Source organism: Diceros bicornis, chromosome X (genome assembly GCF_020826845.1).
Source record: "Diceros bicornis minor isolate mBicDic1 chromosome X, mDicBic1.mat.cur, whole genome shotgun sequence".
NCBI classification, from domain to species: Eukaryota; Metazoa; Chordata; class Mammalia; order Perissodactyla; family Rhinocerotidae; genus Diceros; species Diceros bicornis.
The window spans coordinates 18,282,924-18,308,562 of NC_080781.1; the positions used below are offsets into that span (position 1 = coordinate 18,282,924).

The following is a 25,639-nucleotide window of genomic DNA, read 5'->3' on the forward strand; positions in this document are numbered from 1 at the left end:
CTTGGTAAGATGAAGCACTGCAGAGGGACTGGGCAGATGGTGGTGCCATTGGTTGTGATGGAGAAGAAATGAAATGGCTTCAGCTACCTCATGTGGTGTTTATAATTCTATATTTCCAGGTACACCTTTCTCTGGAGTGCCATGCTGATATTTCCAAGGGCTGGCCAGAATTTCTCTCTAGAGGTCAAACAGGCTCCTCAAACTCAACCTTTCAAAGCTCAGCTTTCTTCCCTGCAGAGCCTTTTCTCCCCCTTGTATTCCCTATTCTGGTTAATCACTGCCTCATTCAATATCACCCTTCACCCAGTTGTCCTCACTGGAAACTAGGGTCGCCCTTGATTCCTCCTCCATCACCACACCCAGTTTCTCATAAAGAGTGCCTACTTCCCTTCTTTCCATTTGTTTCTCTATTCCCGTTGCTAGTGTCTTGATTCGGGTCTCCACTCTCTCTTACCTCAAATGCTGCGGTATCCTCCTTTCTAACTGGTCTCTCTAATTTCTGTTTTCCCCACGCTTCACATTGCTCTCAGGGTTGCTTTTCCAAAACACAAACTTGACCCTGTCACTTCACTTCTTTATACACTTTCTCCCATTTCCTGTAAGCCAAGGAGCCCAGCCTCAGTACGGATCTGATCACATTTGAATCCCTTTCCAGCCCCTTAGTGTGGGGTGGGCTCTGAGCACACTGGGCCTTGGTGGTGGCCTCTCTGCCTAGAATGTCCTTGTCCTCTCCTCACTTAACGAACTCCTATTCAGCCTTCAAAACTTACCTTAAATATTACTCATTGGAAAATTTTTCCAGTATCCTCTGGCTTCGTTGCCCAGTTATTCCCACTTCAATATTTGATAAGTGAATGAATTAATTAAAGATAGAGTACTAAGAACTGAATCCCAAAGAATACACCCAGCTGAAAAGCAGAAAATTTCAGAAATACAGTAATCCCTGCCTTACCTGCAATTTCTCTTTCTGTGGTTTCAGTTACCTGCAGTCAACTGTGGTCCGAAAATATCAAATGGAAAACTCCAGAAATAAACAATTAATAAATTTTAAATTGCACACCGTTCTGAGTAGCACGATAAAATCTCGTGCCGTCCTGCTCTGTCCCACCCAGGACATGAATCAATCTTTGTCCAGAGTATCCACGCTGTATATGCTGCCCACCCGTTAGTTACTTAGTAGCCGTCTTGGTTATCAGATGGACTATCAAGGTATCACAGTGCTTGTGTTAAAGTAACCCTTATTTTACTTAATAATGGTCCCAAGCACAAGAATAGTGATGCCAAAGAGATAGTAATATCCAATTTGGATATGCCAAAGAGAAGCCGTCAAGTGCTTCCTGTAAGTGAAGAGGTGAAAGTTCTCGATTTAAGGAAAGAAAAAAACTATGTGCTGAGGTTACTAAGATCTATGGTAAGAACGAATCTTTTATCCATGAAATTGTGAAGGAGGCAAAAGAAATTCGTGCTAGTTTTGCTGTCGTACCTCAAATTGCAAAAGTTACGGCCACAGTGCGTGGTAAGTGCTCAGTTAAGATGGAAAAGGCGTTAAATCTGTGGGCGGAAGACACAAACGGAAAACGTGTTCCCACTGACGGCAGCATGTTGCTCCAGAAAGCATTGAGCCTATACGAGGACCGCAAAAGGGACCCCCCCCCCGAAACCCGTGACGCCAAGACTTTTATTGCGAGTAAGGGACGGTTACACAGACTCAGGAATAGGTTTGGACTGAAAGAGAGAGAGACTACATTCACCTAACTTTTATTAAAGTGTATTGTTATAATTCTTCTATTTTATTGTTGCTGTTCATCTCTTACTGTGCCTAATTTATAAATTAAACTCGACCATAGGGATGTATGCAGAGGAAAGAACGTAGTCTATACAGGGTTCAGTACCATCCACAGCTTCAGGCACCCACTGGGGTCTTGGAACATATCACCCCCAGATAAGGGGGGACTACTGTATAGAATTTTACAATTGAAAAGAGATCTTATAGATTTTAAATATCATCTAAATGTGTTTAGAGATGAGGTTCAGAGAAGTTAAATGACTCTCCCAATCTCAGACAGCAGAACTGGGAGTAAGACACGGTTTTCTGGTTCAGTTTCTGATGTTGTTTTCCTACTTTTTGCTGTGAAATTATTAGAGAATATTTTTAATAGAAGGGTTTGTCTGGAAGGTTGAATTTAAAGGTTTGTATGTTTCAGCTTGTGGATTAGGTTGCACTTCAAGTCAGATATGGAATGTTCAAAATGTCAGTGTAACCTTGTCACAGAGATAATTATCTCACTTATGAGTCATTTTCCCAAGGGATAAAGAGAGATCCTGTGTACACACCAATGTGGATTTTGAAAATCAGAGAATGTCCAGTCCAAGGGCTCTAAATGTTTGTTTGACGCAGGGCCTTTCAGTCTGGCTTCTCAGAATAATGTTTTTGAATGCATAAAACATCATACAAAGGAATACAAAGGAAACCAATTACATTGAACATGTGGTCATCAAAGTATTACAAATTATAAATGTGTGGTATATGTGGTCCTTCATTTAATCTATTAAGTAACAAAATCTAGCACCAGTCTAATAACTACCATGCTTTTGACGTGGCAATGAGAGTAAACAATATTTCAAGATATCTGCGACAACTGTCATGTGATGTGAAAATATTTGTGATTTTTATTGGTGACAAGTCACAGGTCCTGCTAATACAACTATGGTTTGATACTTATATTCACGGTTGAAGGAAACACTTTTGCTAGAGATCAGTGAAACTGAAGAGGAAATGTTTTTCTCTTTCAAGTTCACTGATTTGCTAAACTCCAGGTTGAGATTCCCAATCTCTTCATTTTGAAGGTGAGGAATCTTTTATTTGAAATACGTAAAATGAGTTCAAATAAAATTAATTCAAAGAAAACCATTGATGAAGTCTATGCAATTGGCGTCAATTCAGCACACTTCTCTCAAGGAGCTTGGGCTTAGAAACAAACAAGGATTTGGAAAAGGGAGGTTACTTTTAAACCATTTCTGCTTTCTGCTCAGCATTCCTGGCACCTAAGGACTGCTTGGTACAAAGGCCGTTGCGGAGGGGAGATATAAAAACTGTTTGCGACAACACGGATGGACCTTGAGGGTATTATGCTAAGCAAACTAAGCCAGACAGAGAAAGACAAACACCATATGATTTCACTCATATGTGGAAGATAAACGAACACACAGATAAGGAGAACAGGTTGGTGGTTACCAGAGGGGAGGAGGTGGGGGGAGGGTAAAAGTGGTAAAAGGGCACCTGTGTATGGTGACAGATAAAAACTAGACTATTGGTGGTAAGCACGATGCAGTCTATACAGAAACTGAAATACAATAATGCACACCTGAAATTTACACAATGGTATAAGCCAAGATGACCTCAATAAAAAAAATAATAATAAAATAAAAACTAAACTCAAATTAGTATCTCAATAAATTATCCTGCCAGTGTACTAAGAACCAGAAGCATGACACAATTCATTTTTGAATAAATGGCAACAATAAATATCCAAGCAATATATACAAATATTGAATCGTTATGTTGTACACCTGAAATGAAAGTAATATAATGTTATATGCCAATTATATCTCAATATAAGAAAAGAGAATAATGTGACTATGTATAGGTTTGGGATACAAATTCACCTGAATTGTGTTCTGGTTATTTTTAATCTGACTTTTTAAAAAATGTACATTTTGTAGCGTGTGGAGTAAGGCTCGAAAATATTTTTTAAATGAGATAATTGACTAAATATGGCAAAACAACTTATTGAATTCATGTCGTTACCATTTATTTATGATGCCTCCTTTATCATGTATTAGATTATTAAATATACTACAGTCAACTTCTTGAGTATTTAATTCTTGTGCCACTCCACTCATGTGCTATACTAAAACGCATTTAATTACATCTCTGAAATTTTGGGCATTTGAACAATAACAATACTAACAATAAAATAATAATAATATTATTTAAAAAGTATTCAAAAATGCTCTATTAAAGAACAGAATGCCTAGCCTTGACTTGAACTGATATTGTCCAGGGGTCTTGAGCACAACTCACGGTGAGAAATATTTTTTTCATTGGAACTCATCACACGCATGCATTCATACACATACATGTGATTCAAACAGAAGTGTCCCCAAACAGACTTCTCTTAATAAGTGGTGCGGCCCATTGATAGTTTTGTTCTATGCCATTCCATTCGAAGAAATGTTGGCCAGTGACCTGCTATTTATGATCAAGGATTGAGTTGCAACCCATAGTTTGATAAACATTGGACTGGATGAACTCTGAGGACTCTCAAATTCTAAGATTCTGTGATGTATGTGTGGATCATATAAATAAGTACAGTATTAGAGGGAGCAAATGTTTTCAAGAAATGTTCTTTTATCTCCAACTCTTTATTTTGAAAAATTTCAAAACTACAGAAAAGTTGAAAGAATAGTACAATAAATGCCCTAGACCATTCACCAAGATTGACAATTATTTTACCACACTTGCTTCTCTCTCTCTCCAAATACACACACACGCGCGCACACACACACACATACACACACATGTAAGTTTATTTTTGTTATTTTTGCTAAATCATTTGAAAATAAGTTGCAGACATTATGATATTTTATCCTGAAATACAATACTTTAGCCTGTATCTCTTGAGAATAGGGATCTCCTCCTCCAAAGTCATAATATTATTATCATATCCAAGAAATTTAACATTAATGCAACAATGTGATCTAGTGTACAGATCACATTCACATTTCCCCCAGATGTCCTTTACAGCTATTTTTCTCGCAACCCAGGACTCTTCCATAGGAGACCCTAAGCAAGACCTGCTCAGCTGAGCCCAGTCAACTTATAAAACAACAAGAAGTGATAACATATTTTTAAAAATTTATTGACATAATTTTAGGCTTACAGAAAAGCTTCAGGAATAGTACAATGAATTCCTAGATATCCAGAACCCCCAAATGTTAATACTTCACTATATTTGCTTTATTTCTCCTCTCAATCTCTATCATCTATCTATCTATCTCTATCTGTATCTCTCTTCCTAGTTTTCTTCTGAACTGTTTAAGAGTAAGTAGTAGTATAATGCTCTTTTACCCTTAAATATTTCAGTTCGTATTTCCTAAAAATAAGAAATTTTCTTACGTAACCACATACAATTTTATAATGTTTTTTTTTTTTTAAGATTTTTATTTATTTATTTTCCCCCCAAAGCTCCCGTAAATAGTTGTATGTCGTAGTTGCACATCTTTCTAGTTGCTGTATGTGGGACACGGCCTCAGCATGGCCGGAGAAGCAGTGTGTCGGTGCGCGCCCGAGATCCGAACCCGGGTCGCCAGCAGTGGAGTGCGCGCACTTAACCACTAAGCCACAGGGCCAGCCCTCCACATACAATTTTAAAAGAGTTAATTAACATTGATACAATACTATGGCCTGATCTATATACCTGATTAAGATTTCACCAATTGTCCCAGTAATGTCTTTTTCTGTTTTTTTTTTTTGTGAAGAAGATTAGCCCTGAGCTAACATCTGTTGCCAATCCTCCTCTTTTTGCTGAGGAAGATTGGTCCTGGGCTAACATCCGTGCCCATCATCCTCTACTTTATATGTGGGATGCCGCCACAGCATGGCTTGATAAGCAGTGTGTAGGTCCACGCCAGGGATCCAAACCTGGGAACCCCGGGCCGCTGAAACGGAGCATGTGAATTTAACCATTACAACACTGGGCCAGCCCCCCAATAATGTCTTTTATAGCAAAAAACAAAAACCAAAAAAATTCCAAGATATGTGTTGCTTTCAGTTATCATGTTTCCTTAGTCTCCTTTAATCTTAGAAGAAAGACTTCAATGAAAGAAGACTTTCTGAGTCTTCCTTTGTATTTCACGACACTGACATTTTTCAAAGGGTGCAGGCCAGTTATTTTGTAGATTGTCCTTCATTCACTGTTTGTCTGATGTTCCTCACGATTAGATTCAGATCATGCATTTTGAGCAGGCTCTTGCAGAAGCGATGCTGAGTTCTTCTAAGTGCATTATACCAGGAGGCACATCCTATCAATTAGACCCATTGTGGACAATGTTAACTTTGATGGTTTGGTTAACATGGTATCTGCCAGTAACTGTAAAGTTACTGCTTTCCACTTTGTAATTAATAAATGTCTTCTGGAGAGATACTTTGATACTCTGTAAATATCTTGTTACTATCCAAACTTTCACCTACTGGTTTTAGCAAGCAATGATGATTCTTGCCTGAATCAATTATTACCATGATAGGGGCAAAATGGTGATTTTTATAGTTCCATCATTCCTTCTACATTTATTATTTGGCTTTCTACTGTAAGGAAGATCTTTCTCTTCTTATTTATTTACTTGTTTGTTCATTCATTTAAATGTGGACTCGTCGGGGCCGGCCCCGTGGCTTAGTGGTTAAGTGCGCGTGCTCCTCTACTGGAGGCCCGGGGCTCGGATCCCGGGCGCACAGCAACGCACCGCTTCTCCGGCCATGCTGAGGCGGCGTCCCACATACAGCAACTAAAAGGATGTGCAACTATGACATACAACTATCTACTGGGGCTTTGGGGAGAAAAAGAGAAACAAAAAAAAAGGAGGAGGATTGGCAATAGATGTTAGCTCAGGGCCAGTCTTCCTCAGCAAAAGAGGAGGATTAGCGCAGATGTTAGCTCAGGGCTGATCTTCCTCACAAAAAAAAAAAATATGGACTTGTGGATTCTTACTTTATTCGATCAATTATAACCTTTAATGTTATTATTTACTTTTATGCTCAAATTGTTCCAGATGTGGCCAATGGGAGTTCTTCAAGCTGGCTTCTTGACATTTTAACATGTCCCCATCATTTCTTGAGGGCTCCCTTCCTTTTTAGCACAAGATGATCCAGGCTCATCTTGTATTTCCTTGCTCCAGTCCTAAAATCAGCCATTTCTCCAAGGATCTCTGCTTCCTTTTAGTGGAGAATGTTATTCAGAAACCAAGATCTGGGTCCTGGGTATGTTCATCGTTACTGGGGTGTCATTACTTCTAGACCCTCTCAGCAGACAGAACTGGGCAATAGATGAATATACGTACATATACACGTGTGCATTTATACATGCACACACATACGTATTGAATACATGTAAACACTCACACATATCTATATCCATTTCTGTATCTAGCTCTCTCTATATCAAATGTGATACCTCTGGTTCCAATCCAACGCAGCAGTGTTCAATCTATTCCTCCCCCTTTCCATAACTGTAACTACCTTCTCCAACATGAAAAACCTGGATCCCATTATTCACAATATATTTACTTATTTAATTAATCCTAGAATGCATAGAAAGTTTCAGAATTGCAAACTCATGCCTGTGCAAACAAAGCTTTCTTACCAGAGTTCAATATTTGTTTAGAGTTCTTTTTCTCTTTAGCCTGAGGGCATGTGGTCCAAATTCTGTGTATCAAAGTTACTTGGCTTAATGCCCCTTCCCCAAGGGGATTATGTTATTTATTTGAAAAATGTTTTAGTTCATTTGTTTCTGTTTGTATTCAATTTTAAGGTCCCCTCAATTGTTATTTTAAGTCACTAAATTCTGGGATGGTTTATCATGCAGCTGTGGATAACCCAGACAGCATGGCATCACATCACAAGGAACATGATGTCAATTTGTCCCATTATCAGTGATGAAAAGTTGGATCCTTTGGTTAAGGTCTTGTCTACCAGATCACTCCATTATAATTAGTAAATAATCTGTGGGGTGTCCCGTCTTCTTTCCTTAGTAACTCTTTGTTTGTTTTTTTTTGTGAGGAAGATCAGCCCTGAGCTAACATCCGTGCTAATCCTCCTCTTTTTGCTGAGGAAGACGGGCTCTGAGCTAACATCTATTGCCAATCCTCCTTTTTTTTCCCCCCCTCAAAGCCCCAGTAGATAGTTGTATGTCATAGTTGCACATCCTTCTAGTTGCTGTATGTGGAACGCGGCCTCAGCATGGCCGGAGAAGCGGTGCGTCGGTGCGCGCCCGGGATCCGAACTCGGTCAGCCAGTAGCGGAGCGCGCACACTTAACTGCTAAGCCAGGGTGCCGGCCCTTTCCTTAGTAACTCTTGCTAGATGAACTTAAGACCACCATAACAGTAACAATCAAGGGAGCCTATTTCAGAGTTACATTTTTCTCTGTGGAAATACCTGCCTTAATGCCATAGGAATGCAGCTAGAAGGCGAACACCTATTGACTAATTACCGGCAAGTGGGCTCCACAGCTGGCAGAGGAGGTGAAAATCCAGCTGTGATGAAAACACTTGATTCTACTTGTAGTTCAACAGAGTCTGCTTAAAACAGAATGCTACAAACTCTGTGTAGGTTTGCCAACTTGTGATTCTGATCCCAAATCACGAGATTTGGAGAAAGAAAAAAAGCCAAGAGCAGTCTTTTTATTTCAAGCTTTTCAAATGGAGTTAAGATCGGGTGCCTGCTGAGAAAGAAGTCTATTAAGGACACTGCTTCTGGCTTTCATAGTAATGCAATTGTTTTCTAGTTAGGATGAACGTTTCACTGTACAAAACTAGTTGGGTCTATGTTGCCTTCTTGGTTCCATGTCTTTTAATTTTGGCTTTTAAATATATTATTTGATCATATTCAAGTAATTAAATCATAGTCCTTTTATATTCCAAACTTATAGATGTTCATGGTTACATCCTCAGTGCCTAGGATGGCACAGAGTAGGGGTGAGTGTGTACACACATGAATAAATGAATACCTGGGGATTCCCATTCTTTCATTGATTCCTCACAGATTTATAGCATGGCCACTCTCCTGTTATATGCTAGGAATTCTCCTAGGCATTCAGTCACAGAGGTTAATAAAACACAGCCCCAGCTTCAAGGGCTCAGAGGCTAGAGGAAAAGAGAGAAATATAAACAAAGAATTACAAAACTTGGGGGTGGGGGTAGGCACTGATAGAAATATACACTGGGTTTGTTGTTCTTGTTGTATTTAGAAGACATTGTCAATTTATTCACAATTTAGGCTCAAAGTATTATTCACAGGGAAGTGCAAAAAAAGCACAGCATCTCACTAAGCAGCTGAAAGCACGCAGCTTAGTTATAGAAAAGAGTGATTATTTCAGGTACAGGACTCCACAGTCTTGTATACATATTTATCAACATCATCACCATCATCATCAATTTTTATTTTATTTATTTATTTGTGAGGAAGATCAGCCCTGAGCTGACATCCATGCTAATCCTCCTCTTTTTGCTGAAGAAGACCGGCCCTGAGCTAACATCTATTGCCAATCCTCCTCCTTTTTTTTCCCCTTTCTCTCCCCAAAGCCCCAGTAGATAGTGTGTCATAGCTGCACATCCTTCTAGTTGCTGTATGTGGGATGTGGCCTCAGCATGGCCGGAGAAGCGGTGTGTCGGTGCGTGCCCGGGATCCGAACCCGGGCCGCCAGCAGCGGAGCACGAGTACTTAACCGCTAAGCCACGGGGCCGGGGCCGGCCCCCAGCCGATCATTTTTTAAAAGTAGTACTTGAATTAGCTGCCAAGTACCTGGGATTACCAGTGTTGCTAAACTGTTTCAGGGTAGTGCACTGGGTTTTATAGGAACAGAGAAGAGGGGGTAAGAAAAGGCCTCCTGCAGTTAACCTGAATTAAAATTATAAAATCCTTTTAGGAGATTTTTCTTAGTGTAAACTGTAGTTTAAAAATGGAGACAGTCACAAAAAGAAAAATATCTTAAAATTATGCATAAGTCCACCCATAGGTAAAGGTAAACACGTTTGTTTATATCCTTCCTATTCTTCTAGAAAATATATACTTAAAAATATACGAGGGCTGGCCCCAGTGGCCTAGTGGTTAAGTTTGGCGCACTCTGCTTTGGCAACCCAGATTTGGTTCCTGGGCGAGAACCCACACCACTCGTCAGTGGCCATGCTGTGGTGGCAGCCCACATAAAAAATAGAGGAAGTTTGGCAACAGATGTTAGCTCAGGGTGAATCTTCCTCAGCAAAAAAAAAAAAAAAATTATATATATGCACAAAAATAGGACCAATCTGTATATTTTCTTTTGTGACCTGCTCTTTCTCACTTAACAATAATTTGTTAATATCTTTCTACATCATCAAATATTCTGCTATGATATCAAATTTAAGGGCAGCACTATATGGAAAGAGAAAATGTTGGAGTACAATTGCTCACTAAACTATAAATTTAGATACAAATGCAACTACTAGCATTATCATTTTTACCAGGCAGAAATCATCTGCAATTCTACTGGACAAAAAAAAATCACTCACAATCTTATCAATCTTTTCTATAAGTTAACATGTAAATGTGTAACTTCACAGAGTGTGGGCCCCAATCAATAGTACTTAGTAAGTTAAAGTGGTTTCTCTAGACCTGCACTATCCACTATGGCAGCCACTAACCACATGCGGCTACTGAGCGCCTGAAAGGCTAGTGCAACTGAGAAATTGAAGTTTTAATTTGATTTAATCTTACTCAATTTTAATTTTATTTTAAAACTGAAGCAGTGTAAAACATTTTTCCATTAAATTCAACTTTATTGTTTAGGTAGGACTACATTTCACCTTGTCGCATCTCATAGATATTGCTGTACTGTATTGTGTGTTGAGTACGTGAGTCGCCTCCAGTACGACACAAACACATCATCACTCTAGTTAGTGTCAAGAGATTGAGTCAATTCAAGTTATTTTTTTCTATGCACCAATTTAACATTGAAATGTGTCTGTGTATTTTACGCAGATAGCATCATTTACAGTGATACGTATACGAATCATAACTGGTAAGTAAATTGAAATACTTCTTATACTTTAAATTATATTACAATTAAACTTTTTTTAAATAAAAGATAAATAAGTATGGACTAACTTTTTCATTTAAAATCAAGGTTCACTATGAGGCAGAAGTGAGTGGAGATGTAGATACCAGCACTATACCACAAGAGGAATAAAACAAAGAGATTGGAAGAAAGAATGTTATAAATTTCATGTAATTTGCTGCAGCAGACCAAAACAAAAAAGTAATTTGTTGTGAAAAAATTGTTTAAAGATAATAAAGTGGACAATATTAAGGGACATTTTCAGCAAATACAGAGTGAATTTGATGAGAACAAAGAGAATCAATACAATTAGTTGCATGCATTCAAAATTGAATGTCCAATGAAAATTGTCTAAAAAACGATAACAGGCTCTGAACTTGTAACTTTGGCCAGCTTTATAATGGCTTGGGTTCTTGCATGTAAAAGAAAACCAGTTTTAGATGGCAATAGTAAAAGAAGTGATTATTTTAGTTATGGAAATTTTGTTTAAGAATTATAAGGAAAAGACTAAAATTGATATTTTACAAAAAATGAAAGATCTTCAATAAAACCACAAAGTAATTGCCTGAAGAATACAAGACCTATTTAACGGGATCCAAGATTGATTCAAAATTGGAAAAATTGCAAGTACTTTTCTTTAGCTTTAGATGATTCATGTGATTGTCTAATTAATACTTCGGGTTTGTTTTGTCTCAGAGGACTGCCATATTTGCAAAGAAATGCCAATTCATAGCCTAAAAAACTATGGCATAGATATTTTTCAGTTTTTTACATCTGTCAAAGAACTTCAGTTAGACATGAAAAAAATATATTACAAAGGATGGTGCTCCAGATGTCAGGTCAAAATTCTGGATTTGTTACAATTTTAAAACAAGAGGCTGATGTTTTCCTGGTGACTTCATATCACTGTATGATACACACTGAAAATATTTGTCCTCATTTCTCTGAAACTGACTCCATGAAAAGCATCATGGATACGGTTGTTAAAACTGTTCAGCTTATACGTGCAAATGCTGTGACTCATCACAGTTTATGGAACCGTTGAAAGAAGTAGACAATGAATTTAATGATCTGGTGTTTGTTGCCAATGCTCGTTGGTTGAGCCACAAAGAGTTTTACAATGTTTTACTGTGCTGTTAACTCCAGCTCAAGATTTTCTTGAAACAAAAGGGATGCTTGCCAAATATTCATTAATCAAAAAAAAAAGGCAATGTGATTTACATATTTTCTCACAGATATCACACCGCAAACGAACAAGATGAATTTGAAGCTCCAAGGGAAAGAAAAGCTTATTTGTCATTTAGCTAGACAGGTAGAAGAATTTATGTGGAAATTGAAACTTTTCATGATTCAAATCAATAATAATGATTTTATATAGTTTTCTAACATGAATCAGTATGCAGATTTTAATTGTAATAAACAGCATTATGTAAATTGGCTATAAAAACTGTAAGAAAATTTTGAAGAATGCTTCGTTTATATTAATACATTTAGAATTGCTTCTCAAATAGCACAATACCCCTTTGAATTTAACGGTAAGGATACTGAGTTGAGGGGCCGGCCCAGTGGCGTAGTGGTTAAGTTCTCTAGCTCTGCTTCGGCAGCCTGCGATTCACAGTTTTGGATCCCGGGCACAGACCTACACACCACTTATCAAGCCATGCTGTGGCGGCATCCCACAGATAAAGTAGAGGAAGATGGGCACGGATGTTATCCCAGAGCCAATCTTTCTCAAGCAAAAAGAGGAGGATTGGCAACAGATGCTAGCTCAGGGCTAATCTTCCTCACACACACACAAGAAAAGTACTGAGTTGACACAAATTAGTGAATTAATTTGGTCAGATGTGGTTTTGAAACTGACATGATTTTGCTTCAAAGTCAAAGCAATTCTTCTAAAAAATTAATTAGTTTTGTCAATGTGGGTATAAATATTAAAGGAAAATGATTTTTGGTACTCAATTCAGTTACTGGAAAATTTTCAGGTATGTTAAAACAACTTGGGTATGTGAACTTTCTTCCAACTATAAATTTTATGAAATCTAAAAACAGATTAAACACTCCTTATGAAAATGTAGTGTCCAAAGATGCGCTGTAAGGGTAAAATTCACACTGGATTTCAAAGACTAAGGATAAAAAACAGAATCTAAAATATCTTGTTAATAATTTTTTGCATATTGAAAGGATAATATTTTGGATATATTGGGTAAAATAATATGCATTATTAACTTTAATTTCTCCAGTTTCTTTTTCCTTCTTTTTTTAATGTGCCTACTGGAAAATTTAAAATTGCCTGCATAGGGCCGGCCCCGTGGCTTAGCGGTTAAGTGTGTGTGCTCCGCTGCTGGCAGCCTGGGTTCAGATCCTGGGCGCACACCGACGCACCGCTTCTCCGGCCATGCTGAAGCCGTGTCCCACATACAGCAACTAGAAGGATGTGCAGCTATGACATACAACTATCTACTGGGGCTTTGGGGGGAAAATAAATAAATAAATAAAATCTTTAAAATTGCCTGCATGGCTCCATTGGACAGTGCTGCTCTGCATCAAGTAACGTAGTCACACCTATTTGACAATTCTCCAGCATGACATTGAAACAGCATGGAATAATCTTTTTCTTATTTGGTAAGCAATCGTATTCCCAAATTTTGGATAATTTTTCTTACCATTATTGGCTCATGAAGGAGCACGATGTGTCTGAGACTAGCAGTAATTTAGCAGGTTTAGGCCCTGTGTCTTCGGAGGAGTAATAGGAAATGAGCGAGAAAAGGAAGGCTAAGGCCAGATTGTGAGAAGTCTTTAAGCCATATGTAGCATTTGATCTTTGTTCTGTAGGCCATTTGCAGCCATGGAAGAGTTTTAGCAAGGGGGTTGTTGCATCACTAGATTCGTATTTTGGAAAGATAACTATTGAAGCCGGTGGAGCACGAATTGCAGAAGCCAGTTATTACTGTGCAGGATAGAAAGATTAAAGGTCTGAATTTAGACAATGGGAGATAGGGGATGGGAGAAATGATGAGATGGATTTAAGAAAGGTTTGGTGATTGGTGGAATGTGGAAAGTGAAGGGAAAGAGTCAAGAATGGGTCTGAAGTTTCTAATGTGGTCAGCTCAGTGGATGGTGGTACAGAGTCTGTTTTTATTCACTATATACTAATGTGTAAATATCTCAAGTTTGAGATTACATGAGAGAGATCACATCGGGGAGGAAGGTAAAGAGTTCAGTTTGGTCATTTGACTTTGCCTCTGCAGGGGGTGAATATAACCAATATTCAGGGGAAGAGGTGGGAGCCAGGGATGGAGATTTATGAATCTTCTATATATAGGTGGCTAAAATTGTAGGCATAGAAAAGATCACCTGGAGAAAGAAGTTCTCCACCTTGCTTGCATCTTACAATCACTTGGAGGGATTGAAAAACCCCAATGCCCAGGTCACATCACCAACCAATAAAATCAGGGATAGAACCCAGGCACGACGAGTTTTTAAAGCTTCCCAGGTGATTCTAATATGCAGCCAGGTTTGAGAACCATTGCTACACGGCAAGGAGAGAAGACACGCCAAGAATGGAACCCTGCAGAAGTTCAACATTTAGAGAGAAAACAGAGAGAGAGGAACCCATGAAGAAGTTTGTGAAGGAGCTATCAAGTCAAAGAAGTAGAGGGAACCCAAAGATAGTGATGTCATGGAAGCAACGGGAAAAGGAGTTTTCAACAATGCAAAACAACGAAGAAAGATCAAGTAATAAAAGAACCAGGAAAAGATGAACAAAGATTGCCAAATGGGGTGAAAGCCTAGTCATGCTGGGGAAGAAAAAAAAAAACATATATATATATATATATATATATAGAGAGAGAGAGAGAGAGAGAGAGAGAGAGAGAGAGAGAGAGAGAGAGAGAGTGTGTGTGTGTGTGTGTGTGTATGTATACCAGTCAGCACCAATGTGAGGTTTTTCCCGTTATCCTGAGCAAAAGTGGGAAGGACAGGAGGAGGCAAAAGGCTGGATTGATTCAAGGTTGGGAGTTTTCAGGAACAAAGGACGGGGGCTTGAGAGGTTGAGGATGTGATAACCAACCATGGAGAGAGAAGGGAAATGAAGTGAGTGATAAAGTGAGGAGGAAGTAGGGTGGTCCAGGGATATGATCAAAGTACGGGCACAGCACACACATTCTGAGTAGTCCATGGCCTTTACACGAAACTGCCTCCTCCTCTGACCCCCCGCCTGGCCCCAAGTATCCAGCACCACTGGAAATCAAGGAACTGAGATGGAACATTGGCTCAGTCTTCCACAGAGAAGCCAAAACTCCACCTAGGATGAGGCAGGCATTGAACTGAGGTCACACAGGTGTCGAAGTTGTCAGTGAAGGTGAGCTGTGACCTAGAGGCCTGGTAGAGAGTAGTAGGGCTGGAGGAGGCATGAACCTCCTGGGGTGTTTTATTAAGTCTGTGAACAATGAGCTGAAAGTATCAAAAAGGCGACCTTCCTGTTTTCCTCAACCCTGCACTTTAAAAGGCAGACTGTTTCCCTTAAGTCAAGCTTGCCTGTCACCAAGAGATTTAAACATGTCTGAGACACTGCTGTGTCATATACACTTCAGGAGCATTGCTTTTTTTTTTTCTTCTTTTTAACATTCTTATATTTTCTATACATTCACTGTTTTTGATAACTTTTCATTTTGGCATTATTTTATTTTATTTATTTATTTATTATTTTGTGAGGAAGATGAGCCCTGAGCTAACATCCATGCCAATCCTCCTCTTTTTGCTGAGGAAGACTGGCCCTGAGCTAACATCCATTGCCAATCCTCCTCCTTCCCCCCCCACCCTCCCCAAGCCCCAGTAGATAGTTGTATGTCGTAGTTGCACATCCTGCTAGTTGCTGTACGTGGGACGCGGCCTCAGCATGGCCGGACAAGCGGTAAATCAGTGCGCGCCCGAGATCCGAACCGGGGTCGCCAGTAGTGGAGTGCGTGCACTTAACCGCTAAGCCACGGGGCCAGCCCCCCAATTTTGGTATCATTTTAAATGCACGCACGGAAAAGTGGCAAAAAGAGTATAAGGAACTCTTTTTATTTTTATTTATTTATCTATTTATTTATTTATTTTGGTGAGGAAGACTAGCCCTGAGCTAACATCTGTTGCCAATCTTCCCCTTTTTGTTGAGGAAGATTCACCCTGAGCTAACATCTGTGCCCATCTTCCCCTATTTTGTATGTGGGTCATCACCACAGCATGGCTGCTGACGAGTGGTGTAGGTCCAAGCCAGAAACCGAACCCGGGCTCCCCAAGTGGAGCACGCCGAACTTAACCACTAGGCCACAGGGCCAGTCCCTTATTTATTTATTTGTTTTACAAGGAACTCTTGTATACCCTTTACCCAGATTCAACCATTGTTGACATTTTGCCCCATTTGCTTTATCAGACTCTCTATTTTTACTTATACATTCATATATTATTTTTTTTCCAAATCATGAACGCGTTGGAGACATCATGCCCCTTTACCCAAAACGCTTCAGGGTGTAACTCCTAAGAACAAGGACATTGTCTTATGCAACCACAGTACACTGATCAAAGTCAGGAAACTTAACATTGATACAAAGGTATTGTTTAATCCACAGTCCTTGTTACACTTTTGTCAGTTGTCCCAATAATGTCTCCTATGGCTATTTTTCTTTTCTGGTCCAGGATCCAAGCCAGAATCACACCTTGTCATTTAGTTGTCATATCTCCTTAGTTTCTTCTCATTGGAACAGTTCCTCAGCTTTTCTTTGTATTTCTTGACCTCGACATTTTTTGAAGAATCTTGGCCATTCATTTTGCGGAAGGTCCCTTAGTTGGAGGTGGTCTGATGTTTCTTCATGATTAGATTCAGGCTGTGCATTTTTGGCCAGAAGACCACATAAGGGATGTTGGTTCTTCTCAGTGCATCACAGCAGGAAGCACGTGATGTTGTTTGGCCCAACTGGAGATCTTACCATTGCTTTGTAACAGCAACAGAACCTTCTTTTAGTTTCTTTTTCCCATTTGGCAGGCATCTTGCATTGCAGTAAAATTTTCTCATTTGCACAAGCATGATAACGAGAAGTTTCTAAATTATTTTTGATGAATTGCAAATAACCAAAGTGCAACAACCTGGTGTTTTTTAAGGAAGCAAGTTTAAAATAATATATGTTCATTTTTACTTGTGGAGTTTTAATGTCAACAGGTATACTTAGATGGAAACAAAATCTATCTATTTCAGACAAAAATGAGAAAACAATATATTTATAAATAAGTTTGACAAAAATGTGATTTAAGATTATTAAAAGGGCGAAGTTCCTGACACAATGAACATATTGTTAAAATACTGATATTAATATATCCTTAAAGTGGAAGACCTTTATGATTAACTTGGTGACATGCCAGGCAATGTACTATAAAACCAGAAGAACTCTATGGCTTCGTGGGGAGGAGTCAACTATCGTTTGCAGTGTGGATCTTAACCGTAACTGCTGCATAATGATTTTAGGCAGCTTCTCAGAGCCTGACAGAGGGGAGTCATGGGACTGGTTGTGCCAAGGGGAAGAAGCTGAAATCTGAGCCAAAGAAGATTTTAAAATAAGAGCTGTGTCAACATGCATAAATACACTTGCTTTGAAGAAGCTGCAGTGGGATCCAGGAAGAGGAAAAAAGAATATTTATTGTTTTGCCTTTGCATGCCAAAAGGTGATCTCTCTTTTTCTTCTACTCTTTCCTTAAAACAACAATTGTCTGCATGTATAATGAGTGTGTTTTAAAAGAACGATTCAGTGCTTTTTTCTGCTCTCATTTCCAGTACTGAGCAGCAACATGCTAGACTAGAAAATCTCCTGACTTTGGATCAGACTGACCCATGCTCCAAGCCTCACTCTGCCACAGACTGGCGTGTGGCCTTGAGCAGGTCACTTGGCCTCGGTGTCTACGTATTTAAATAGGGAATAAACCTTGCTGAGTTGGGAGGATTGGAAACCACATATGTAAAGAACTCATGGTACTTTACAAATACTGTGGCCCATAGTAGACATTCACTAATGGAAGTTGAATATAAGGACAATGTAGTTTAAAGAAAAGAGCCCTGGCCTGGGAACTGGGGCACCAGGGTCCTGGTTCCTGAGCCTTCAATCAACAAGCACCTGACCTTGGGCTAATCCCTCAAACTTACTGGACCTTAGTCCCATTAAGGCAGGAGTGTTGGTGAGAGAGAAACGCAGGTCAAGTTTGAAGGGTGCTAGCATGCTGCAGAAAGTTCTTCACTGGAGAGCTGACCACTTTGCTGTGTGAACACAGGTGAGCAAGCGAACGAATGAGCAGCTCTGCCTGGGCTGGGCCTTGAATGCTCCTGTGTAGGCTTTTCCACGGGAGAAAGGAGGGTATTCTAGGTGAGGACAAAGACCCAAGGGTCCGGCAGGTAAAAGGGCATGGCGCTGCTCCTCTACAAAATGGCGGCTCACATCCAATCCCACTGCACTCGGCTTCCAGGACTACCTCTGATTGTTGAGTTGTATCAAATACACTTTAAGATAAGTGGACCCTCTGTGGGCTTTGGAAATCTTTGAGCTCTACTGTAGGGAAATGGGAGTTGCCCTATAAACTGCCAGGTACCTACTATTTGGACTGGGGCAAAGGAAACTACTAGTTAAACATCAGTCAACTCCTTAATAATAATAACTAATCCTTCTGTGAGGCTTTCTACATGCCAGGCACTAAGTGCTATACTTCTATTAACTTATTTAATCCTCAGAACAATTGTGTGAAAGAGGTGCTGTAATGATACCTCCTTCACTGATGAAGAAACCTGGACTCAGAAAGATTAGATCAGTGCTCACTTCTGCAGCACATACACTAAAATTAGAATGCTACAGAGAAGATTAGCATGGCCCCTGCACAAGGATGACACACAAATTCTTGAAGTATTCCATATTTTCAGATGTAGAAGCAACCCAAGTGCCCATCAACTGATGAATGGATAAAGAAGATGTGGTATATATATATACACAATGGAATACTACTAAGCTGTAAAAAAAGACAAAATCGTGCCATTTGCAACAACATGGATGGAACTTGAGGGTATTATGTGAAGCGAAATAAGCCAGACAGAGAAAGACAAGCACTGTATCATTTCACTCATATGTGGAAGATAAACACGTGGACAAAGAGAACAGATTAGTGGTTACCAGAGGGGAGGTAACCAGAAGGGGGAGGGCGGACGGGGTAAAAGGGCACCTATGTATGGTGATGGATAAAAACTAGACTATTGGTGGTGAACATGATGCAGTCTATACAGAAACCAATATAGAATAATGTACATCTGAAATTATACGTTATAAACCAATACGACCTCAATAAAATAATTTAAAAAAAAAGATTAGATCGTTTGCCAAAGGTTACCTGCAAGCAAATGGAAGAATTAAGATTAGGACCAAGCCAGCCGACAAAAGGCCCTGATCCTAACCATTACACCAAACTGCCTCTCCAGAGACCAAGGAAGTAAGGAATCAGTCTTACAGAAAAATACACATTTAACTGGCACTAACAATTCAGAATGTAGCCAGTCTTCAAGTATAGCAGTAGTAAATGCTGCATTCAGACGAGAAGCCCAGGCACTACTTTTTGGACCAAAACACGCTCTATGATTTCCTTTGGTAAAAATTTTGACTGTGTCATTATTTGGGCATAGGCGCTTAGGTAATGCATTTCAACAGTTAGGCCTCCCCTCCCCCGAAGGCGCCATTCTTTGCTGGAAGTGAGAGGAAATGAGGAAGTGGGGCAGCTTGGATGGCATGTCACATGGAGAAGTGAAGGCTTTGTAGAGGGAGTCTCAAGCGGAGGTTCTTTTTTTTTGTGAGGAAGATCAGCCCTGAGCTAACATCCATGCCAATCCTCCTCTTTTTGCCGAGGAAGACTGGCCCTGGGCTAACATCCGTGCCCATCTTCCTCCACCTTATGTGGGACGCGGCCTCAGCATGGCCTGACAAGTGGTGTGTCAGCACGCGCCTGGGATCCGAACCCGGGCCACCAGCAGCTGAATGCACGCACCTAACCGCTATGCCACAGGGCTGGCCCCTGGAGGTTCTCTTAAGAAAGGCTGGCCCTGTGTGTCTTCTCAGGGCTGAGTGACAAAGCCTCAGGCTGCCAATCTCCCCTCTAAGTCAGGCTTTCTCAAACTGGAGGAAACTTCTGCGGGTGTGGGGACACATCTCAGGGCACCGCGAGTCTGCAGTGGAGGGGGGCAGGAAAGGGGCTGCAGGGTAACAGCAGGAACTGACTTCTCATCCTTTTGTGTTCTCCATGCTCCTTCTAAAAGGGTCAGCAGGGACACGAGTGAGGATTATGACAGGCACTCAGGGTGCTGGCTTGAAATGTCTCAAGTAAAACCTACTTTGTCATTTACTTTTCTTAAATAAGCATCCAGAGAGGGGCTTCTGGGGCTTCTGAATGGGCTGTGGACTGCCCGGCACCCTGGGGGTCAGGCATATGAGTCAAATGATGGGGAACAGAATGGGGAAGTCCCATAAGTTGGCTGTTGCCCTCACTTCCCTTCCGAAACTCCTGATCCCAGAGAACTTGGTCTCTGCTTGAGGTCCACTTTGGGGTGTCAAGCATGATGTTTTATTCCTCAGTTCATTTCAAAAGACACAGACACTGAGCGCCTACTGTGTGCCAGGCACCATGCCAAGCACTGGGTGCACAAGGGTGAGAAGTCAGGAGTCCTGAAGGCATAGTGTAGGGGGTGCCTTAATAACAATACCAATGTCCTCATCATCGTAGCTACCTACCATTTATTAAATATTGGTCACGTGTCAGACGCTGCCCTCCGTGCTTGTCATATGTTTATTCATTTAATCCTGACAACTCTAGGAGGTGGGTACTATTATTAACTCCATTTTACAGAGAGGGGAAGGAGGCCCAGAGAGGTTGATGAACCTGTCCACTGCCACAGAGCTAGTAAGAGGTGGGGCAGGAATTCACCCCAGAAATTGTTTGGTGGAGATAGGCAATAGCTCCAGAGAGGAGGGAGGCAGAACCCCCTCTCCAACCACTTCCTGATGGGAGGCGGGCGGGCTCACACACTTTGGCTTTCGGGAGTTGTAAGAAAAGTGGGGACCATTGGAGACGATAGGCAGGGCAATCAGAGGCAGCACCATGAAGGGGTAACAGCCGGACTTTGAAACCACCTGCCTAGGTTTGAGTCCTGCCTCTACCACTTTCTAGCTACGTAACCTCTTTGTGCCTCAGGTAACTAGTTTCTAAGATGGGGATAATTGCACCTACGTGTTAGGGCTACTGTAAGGATGAAATAAGTTAGCATTTGAGGCTGTAGAATGCTCTTCTCTGGGAAAACCACAACCATGAGGCTGGTTTCCCAGCAGCCTTCAATTTTGCTCTTTTTTTGCCAACATCTCACTTCAACTCCATCCCATCAAGCATTTACTCAAAATTTGCTTTCAGGTGATGAAGTTCACTTAAAAATTTCTATACAGCTTTACCTTGTAAACTTGGTTTGGCTACAAGTCTTTTTTTTTTTTTTTTCAATTGAGGTAAAATTTATATAACATAGAATTAGCCATTTTCCAGTGAAAAACTCACTGGCATTTAGTACATTTACAATATTGGGGAACCACTGCCTGTATCTCATCCCAAGACATGTTTATCACCCCCCAAAAAACCCCATACCTATTAAGCAGTCACTTCCCCTCTCCCCCCAGCCCGTGGCAACCACAAACTCGATTTCTATCTCTATGGATTTACCTATTCTGGACCTTTCAAATGGAATCATAGGGTATTTGTCCTTTTGTGACTGGCTTCTTTCACTTAGCATAATGTTTTTGAGGTTCATCTATATTGTAGCATGCATCAGTACTTCATTCCTTTTTATAGGTGAATAATATTTTATTTATGCATTCATCTATTGATGGAAATTTGGTTGTTTCCACCTTTTGGCGTTTGTAAATAGTGGTGCTACAAACATGCATGTACAGGTTTTTGTTTGAACACCTGTTTTCCATTCTCTTGGGTACATACCCAAGAGTGGGATTGCTGGGTCATATGGTAACTGCATGTTTAACTTTTTGAGGAACCGCCAAATTGTTTTCCACAGCGGCTGCACCATTTTACATTCCCACCAGCAATTTCTCCTTTCTCACCAACACTTGTTATTTTCTGGCTCTTAAAATTTATTTATTTACTTATATTAGAGCCATCCTCGTGGGTGTGGAGTTGTATCTGTTGCAGTTCACACTGCTTTTTGATTTGGCAATGGCACGCTTGGCTTTACATTGGAATCTCCTGGGTTTTTATTTTTTTAACAATCCCAATGCCAGGGCTGCACCTGGGTGGGGCCCCAGGCAGCAGCAGTAGGTTTTAAAGCTCCCCAGATGATTCCAATGTGCAGCCCAAGTTGAGAATCACTGTGTCGAAGACTCCAGGCCCCTCTCGGTTACACACTCTTTTTAATCAGAAATTGAAATCATGTTTAACTAGCTGGGTAAGGCTCACATTCATCTGAAAAATGGTGGGGGAGCCATCCAGATTTCTGTCAGCCGTTCTAACCCTAATAGCTAAGGCCAAGTTTTGTTGAGAGGAAGTGACTTCACCACAGCTGCACACAGAGGGCAGGGAGGAGGAATGTCTCCAAGGGTCCCAAGTGAACTGATGAAAAAGCAAAAAACAAAACAAAGGCTGCTGGCTTTGATGGCAGGTGCAGCTGCTAAGGGCTGCCAGCCCCCACCACGCCCCCACCTCTCTTCACAAGGAAGGTTTGGGACAGCAGCCTCTGGGTTCTTACAGGCCGGGTAGGTTTCCAGTTAGCACCCTGCTTCCCCCCGCCCCTTCTCCTTTTTAACAGAGAGCTCTTTTCTGTTTTCGACTTCCTTCTTCCCGGTGAGTAGTTACTGTTGCTAACTGTGCAGGACAGACAGTGTGGCTCTTCCTGCAGAGTTTATAAAAGCTCTGCTGCAGATGTCTCAGTTGGCCTGACTGCAGATAAGCAGGTGGGCCCATGCGAACGGGAGTTTTGGATAAGAGTAAGAATGTAACACTAAGTAGCATTTTGCTAAGAGGGTCACCTACAGTTTTTCACTCTAAGCCTTGACTTCATCATATTGTTGCTATTGTCACTGCCCTCTAGCCACACCCCCCCAGGAACACACCTAGAGTGGAACAAGCAGGTTTCTTCTCCTTGTAGGGAGGGAGAACGCACACCCTGGGGAACAGTGGGCATGGCAGCAAGAGGGTGTCAGAAAGGACCACACAGAGGACTGAGGCCTGTGGAGGGGGCTCTTGGGGAGCGTTTTTTTTTTTTTTTTTTTGTGAGGAAGATCAGCCCTGAGCTAACATCGATGCCAATCCTCCTCTTTTTGCCGAGGAAGACTGGCCCTGGGCTACCATCTGCGCCCATCTTCCTCCACTTTATGTGGGACGCCGCCACAGCATAGCCTGACAAGCGGTGCGTCGGTGTGTGCCTGGGATCCGAACCCAGGCCGCCCGCAGCGGAGCACGCGCACTTAACCGCTCCGCCACGGGGCCGGCCCCTTGGGGAGCCTTTAAGGCAGCCGGGCGTTGCTCTGGATTGGATGCTGTCGGAAAGCAGGGGGAACTCCGTGATTGGGTGTCTCAGTAAATCTCCTTGAGAAGCAGGGAAGACTAGACAGAGGCTGTGGTTGGTAAAGAAGCAGCAGTCACTCATCTCAGCCAGGACTGGGGGGTGTTTGGTGACGTTTGTGGTTTGCACAAGGTTCACGTGTTCTGAGTTCAGACCTGATTACAGAACGGTCTTGTCTTTGTCTTGTCCCATCCTCGTCACAGAGTGGCCTTGTCTGATGTTGGTGTTCTGGGGAATTGTCTGTGTTCAACAGGAGAGTGCCCAGCCAGACTCCAGATGGCAGGAGCTGCTTCTCTGTCGCAGGCCTCTCTTTTGGCCAAGAGCAGACGCGGTCAGGCCAGAGGACATTAATCTATGACATCCACATTTTTACCATCACCAAGATTTTGTTGATTAGGAGGCTGTTCCCAGAATGCAGGCTGTAGTTGGGTAAGCCTCTCCTGCCTTTTTGTTGCAGGATGAACCGCTGAATTCTCTGATGTGACAACAGCTGCACAGGATACACTGGTCAAATGAAACACAAGCAATTCCCACAAACATAATGATTATTCATCCTGTAACAGGCCTTGAAGCCAGAGGCCCACATTATAAGATCCAGGCAATGAGAACACGTTCTAGAATCTGAATAGGTACTCATAGCCCTCAATTCCTGTCCATGTCCTACCTTTAATAATCTTGTGTCATTGCTAGGTAATACACGCATTAAGGACATCCTTACAATAACTGCTAGAATTACCCCTACAATGTCGGTTCCACATTGAGGCCCATTCATCTCTGATGATGTACTAACATCATGAAGCACTTTTGTTCAACTCCACTTTTGTTATGGCTACCTGATTAGTTAATGGCAAAGCATCTCAAGGATTTTCATCTCTGTCTCTTTAGCACCTTGCAGAAGGAAGGTGAGGCACTAGCGCTGGGGATGGGGTTTCAAGCCTGAGCCAAAGCAGGAGCCGGAGCCCAAGGTGAGCAGTGGTTGTTGCCTCCAGGTCACCTGCCCTACAGGACACAAGGTGCAGGACAGGACTGGCTACGTAATTTGCAGGCCCGTTGCCAAACGAAAACATGGGTCCGTCTGTTCAAAAATTAAGAATTTCGAGACAGCAACACAGTATTAAACCAAGTGCAGGGCCCTTCAGTGTGAGACCCTGTGCCACTGCACAGGTTACATGCCCGAGAGGCCCACCCTGCTGCTGAGCATGGAGAGTCACACTTGAGACCTGTGGAGCCCTACTGTCCCTGCAACGTGGCGGAGGAGGACAACTGCGTTCCCAGTGACCTGACTCTTGAGGAATGGCAAGAATTGGAGAACGTCCCAGGAAGAAAGCAGGAGCTGCAGGCTGAAGTATAGAGACTGAAGGCTGAGAGAGCAGAATAGCTAACGAAATTCAGAACTGGGCTCCACAGAAGAAAGGAACACGCAGAGTAACAAACAGGTGGCCTAATGCAGGTGCTAAAAAGGGGATCCAGTTCTTAACAGCATGGTCAGTGGAAGCACATTTGGGAAGACATGCCCCAGTTCTTGTAGAAAGGTGAAGGACTCAATAAAACCGCCACTAGGGACTGCCTGCAGGAGAGAGGAATTCATGGTCTAGGTTCTTCCCGCTTTCGTGGAGGTACATGAGTTCACTGCTCTAACCTTTCTCCAGCCCGTTCAGCAATCCCTGTGGAGCTTCCGCAGGCCGAGAAGACTGGTGGGATGATGGAGGCATTTGCACAGTGATACTGTCAGTGTAATAAAGGAGGGCTTTAGTGCACAGACTCTGATGTTCTCTCCTTTGCCACATCTTGTTGAACACCCCCAAGTCAAAGATAAACCCACAGCGGAAAGGTTCACTGTCAGGAACACAGGCATCAGTGATGGAGGAGCAACTCTAGAATCTGTCATTTCCCAAATCAACATTAACAGCGTTATCCTCGCACTCGCTTTCCCCCATTCTCATCTGGCGTGAAAACGTAGGTAATTTGAATACCTAAGAGCTTTCCATTCGGTCCTGAAATGCAAAGCAGACCCTCGCTAATGATAATGGTAATAATAATTCTAATGGGTTTAACTGTAGCATTTGAAGAGTTAAGAAAAAGGCGGCAGCACTTTTAGACCACAGGGTGGATCCTAGCATTTTATTTTCTTGACTTGGCCAGGAAATAAGAGGGGCTTG

At 41.6% G+C, this 25,639-nt stretch overlaps 1 non-coding gene and 1 pseudogene across 1 annotated transcript; both read left to right on the plus strand.

Annotated features, from left to right (window-relative positions):
• Positions 1-1,533: 1,533 nt before the first annotated feature.
• Positions 1,534-25,432, plus strand: LOC131400709 (cytohesin-1-like; annotated as a pseudogene).
• On the plus strand, positions 18,698-18,804 carry LOC131401512 (U6 spliceosomal RNA). Its single transcript, XR_009217711.1, has one exon. It is a non-coding gene; the product is annotated as a U6 spliceosomal RNA (small nuclear RNA).
• Positions 25,433-25,639: the final 207 nt, after the last annotated feature.